The sequence below is a fragment of the Otolemur garnettii genome, unplaced genomic scaffold (genome assembly GCF_000181295.1).
Source record: "Otolemur garnettii isolate 467f Iridium unplaced genomic scaffold, OtoGar3 scaffold00030, whole genome shotgun sequence".
NCBI classification, from domain to species: domain Eukaryota; kingdom Metazoa; phylum Chordata; class Mammalia; order Primates; family Galagidae; genus Otolemur; species Otolemur garnettii.
Window position 1 is genome coordinate 2,027,937 of NW_003852425.1, and position 4,475 is coordinate 2,032,411.

General features: G+C 42.2%; 1 protein-coding gene across 1 annotated transcript in view; it reads right to left on the reverse strand.

Annotated features, from left to right (window-relative positions):
• Positions 1 to 4,475, reverse strand: part of DMXL1 (Dmx like 1) — a 157,712-nt gene that overhangs the window by 118,982 nt on the left and 34,255 nt on the right. The window lies entirely within an intron of this gene.

Here is a 4,475-nt window from a genome sequence, read left to right on the forward strand (position 1 = left end):
AGCCCAGGAGTTGGAGGTTGCTGTGAGCTGTAATGCCACGACACTCTACCCAGGGGGACAGCTTGAGGCTCTGTCTAAAAAAAAAAAAAAAAAAAGAACATAAGCCAAGATCAAGCCATACTCTCTCAGTTAACAAGGAAAAAACCACATCTTCTAACAACATGTTCTGAGATAGTACACATTCAGGGGCAGGTTATTATTTGATTTCATAATGCTTCAGTTTTACTTCATGCAAAGGCACCTGCATAATAGTCACTAAGAAGCTACAGTAACTCCTTAGTATATTCTCCCCTTGCGTAATATAAATCCAAAGCAGCAAAATGTAAGAACTGAAAATTCATGATAAAATAAGCACTCATCAATCACCATCCTTATTCATCCTTGACTTTCAGTTGGTTTCCTTCTTGCTGCCTCCTCAAAATCAAATATCAACTATGTAAATATTAACAGACCTCATAAGCATCAAGAGCTCAAAAGCTGAAACCCTCTCAACAAAGTCTACCTTCTGTCAGGTTAACTCTCAACGTCTAGAAAAAAGAAAAAGGCACAGTGTCTTGCAGTAGTCACTTGTTGCAATGGATACACATGATTAACAATGAATAATCAGCAAAAGGTTATGAGGTAACTCAGTGAGTTAAAGGAAAAGTAAGGAAAAAAATAAAATATTCTACAGTAACTTCATTAAACATATCCACCTGATTAAAACAGAAACAGCAGGAGAGACGGGAGAATAACAGGTTTCCTCTCGGTTGCTCTCTCCTGCTTCCCTCCTCTCCCCGGCCCCAGCCGAGCCTTCCCCTCCCTCTCCCTACGCCCTCTCCCACCACTCTCTGCTCTCAACCTCTCCAGGACACCTTCCTTTCCATTTCTTTCCTTCTGTCTCCTCCTCCCAACCTAGGACCCATTTCTTTCTTTTTTTCCTTCCCAGACCGCTTGTTTCTCCTCCTTTCCCCACCCGCATACACATTCCCCCTCATTTTCTCTTCCTCAGTTTACTCCATTCCCGCCCTGGCCACCCTTCCTCTCAGTTTCTAGTCACAAAATTTACATACATTTACATACATGCAGATATAGATTAGAAGTAGGGAAACAAGACAGGGCTTAGTGACTCACACCTGTAATCATGAAATCTAAGAGAAAAACACTTGAAAATTGCTGAAACCAGGAGTTAAAGACCAGCCTGAGCAACATAGTGAAATCCCATTTCTATAAAAAATAGGGTAAAAAAATGGGCCAGGTGTGGTGCTGCACACCTGTAATCCCAGCGACTTGGAGGCTGAGGTGCAAGGATCACTTGAGCCTAGGAGTTCAAGAATGCAGTGGGCTATGACCACTGGACTTCAATTTGGGCAACAGAGCAAGACTCTTGAATCTAAGAAAACATAATTACATCAAAGGGCAACAGAGAGAGAGTTCAAGGTTCACAGTGCCAATCAGTAACAGGCAGAATAGATAGGCTTGGCTCTGCACCCGTAGCTCAGTGCTTAGGGCACCAGCTACATACACTGAGGATGGCAGGTTCAAGCCCGACGTGGACCTGCTAAACAACAATGACAACTGTAACAAAAAAAAATAGCTGGGCATTGTGGTGGGCACCTGTAGTCCCAGCTATTTGGGAGGCTGAGGCAAGAGAATCGCTTAAGCCCAAGAATTTGATTTGAGGTTGCTGTGAGCTGTGACACTACAGAACTCTACAGAGGGCAACACAGGAAGATTCTGTCTCAAAAGAATAGATAGGCTTACAAAGGCTCAGCAAAAGGCAGAGACTAAACGGCCAAATAGAAACAATGAGGAAAGGCACAAGAACTCAGGCAAAGCAAGGAAAGTCACCACTGAGAAGCATGGAGAGTACTGTGAGCCTGGAGTGTAGATAACCCCAGGTGACTCTCCTCAGGATGAGTTACAGATAGTGTGACAACTAGCAGGTCCTATTAAGAAGAGCATGGAGGAAATATCTCGATGTGTTTGAGGCATTTCTCTGGCAATATCATCTTGTCCTAACTTCTTTACCAGCATATCTTATCTTTCCTCCAATGGCATATCATATTAAAACCATTATTACCCATGTAAATAACAACAGGTACAGCCTTATAGAAACCAACTACATAATGGGTAAGTATCCCCAATGCTTGTCCTATCTTGGTAGTAATAAGATGATTTATGATGATTCTTGGTAGGCTAAGATGATTTCAAAACTATCTACAACCAACTTTTGGAGGTTTGTACGAGGTAACACCAAACCACTCAACCTGTTCTACATTCACCAGTTTTTTAATTAGTAAAGATTATGGTCGTTACAAAAGCGTCTCCGTTCATCTCTCCTCCCTTTGCAAGCAACAGTAGCCATTTGATAGAGTACCTTAATTCTATGTGGAAAACCAAAAAGCACCTATGCTGTGTATTACCCAGTCAAAATGGCCTATCATAACAACGGCTTTTGATGAGATCTCACTCATTCTCATGAGCAAAGGACAGTATTCCCACTATATACCCTCAGGCAATTGGTAAAACAAAAATGAAAACTAAAAGAGCTCAGAAAGATTAGCTGGCCTTTAAATAACACAAATCCAAAAAAAAAATTCTGAAGATCTCTAAAAGGGTACCATAACTAAACAGAAAATTCTACAGGACAGTTGCTACCGAATTTAGTTGACAGACCCAAATGAAAATGGGCCGGAAAAGAAACCAACTAGTATGCATTACTGCTAGTATCAGTCTGCCGTAATGGCCCGGGTTAAGGCACCTGCCTCTGCGTGTACTATGATCAGTTCCACTGACACTAGGTTCACTAGGTCAGGAGCAGATGTGACTGTTCTCTCTCAAAATATGCAACACTCCATAACCTTCCTTTTTAGTATTTTGGTGATAGTAGCATCTGTGAATGAGACAATCTGGATGTATCAGGAGAAATCAACCTCTGAAATCAAATGATCTTCAGGTAGGTTTAAAAGGCTTAATGGGATGACAGTTGGGGGTCATTCATAACTTTTAAGTGTTTCTATACGCCACTAGCTCATTCTATTCTGAATGTATTTTTATATATGTAATTAATGGTCTCAGGGGTTCCAAAGTTTAGTTATCAAAGTGAAGCCAAGGTGAGGGTGCTTTTGTTAACTAGAGATTTTATAGACCATTCTTCCTTAGTTCAAAGTCTCTGACACAGCCCTCTACAGAAGATTACTTTTCTAGCTAGGCGTGGGTGGCTCACATCTGTAATCCTAGCACTCTGGGAGGCCAAGGAGGGTGGATTACTTGAGCTCAATTCAAGACCAGCCTGAGCAAAGTGAGATCTCATCTCTACTAAAAAAAAAAAAAGAAAAAGAAAAATTAGCCACATGTTGTGGCAGATAACTATAGTCCCAGCTACTCAGGGGCTATGATAAGAGGATTGCTTGAGGGGGAGCACCTGTGGCTCACAGAGTAGGGCACAGGGCCCATATGCCAGAGGTGGCAGGTTCAAACCCAGCCCCGGCAAAAAAAAAAAAAAGAGGACTGCTTGAACCCAGGAGTTTGAGGTTGCTGTGAGTTATGATGCCACAGCACTCCACCCAGGGTAAATTTTTTTTTTTTTTTTTTAAAGAAAAACCAGGAGACAGGGCCAGATGTGGTAGTTCATACCTGTAATCCCAGCACTCCACGAGGCCAAGGCAGGCAGAGTTGGGGAACAGCCTGAGCTAGAGTGATACCCAATCTCTAAAAATAGCTGGGCGTTGTGGTGGGCGCCTGTAGTCCCAGTTACTCAGGAGACTGAGGCAAGAGAATCGCTTGCACCCAGGAGCCTGAGGTTGCTGTGAGCTACGTGTCATGGCATTCTACTGGGGGCGACAAAGTGAGACTCTGCCTTTAAAAAAAAAAAAAAAAAAAACAGGAGACATACCCAGATACCCAAAGCTACGAGGCGAGGCGAGGGAATGAAATGTAAAGGTACCCACATAAACAGAATCTAAAGAATAAGAAATATTTTGACACAAAATATAGAGAAGAAAAGAAAATACACACAACTCTGTGAATTAAAGACATCTTGTGTTTTTGTTTTGGAGGCAGAGTCTCACTCTGCTGACCAGGCTAGGTTGCCATGGCATCTGCCTCACTCACAGCAACTTCAAACTCCTGAGTTCAGGCAAACCTCTTGCTTTAGCCTCCTAAGTAGCTGGGACTACAGATACCCACCACCATGCCTCACTATATTTAGTAGAGACAAGTCTCACTTTACTCAGGCTGGTCTTAAACTCCTGAGCTCAAGGAATTCTCCTGCTTTGGCCTCCCAGAGTGCTAGGATTACAGGTGTGAGCCGACATGCCCGGCCTTAAAGACATCTTAAGTATAGGTAAATGTCTCAGCTTAAACTTTTACTAAATGTCAATCACAGTTGACCCGTAGTCAGAGGTTGCAGCCTAGGGATTATCTAATACTATTCTAATCTTCATAAACTCAGAAGTCCTATAGCTACAAATTCTTTTTTTTTTTTTTTTTTT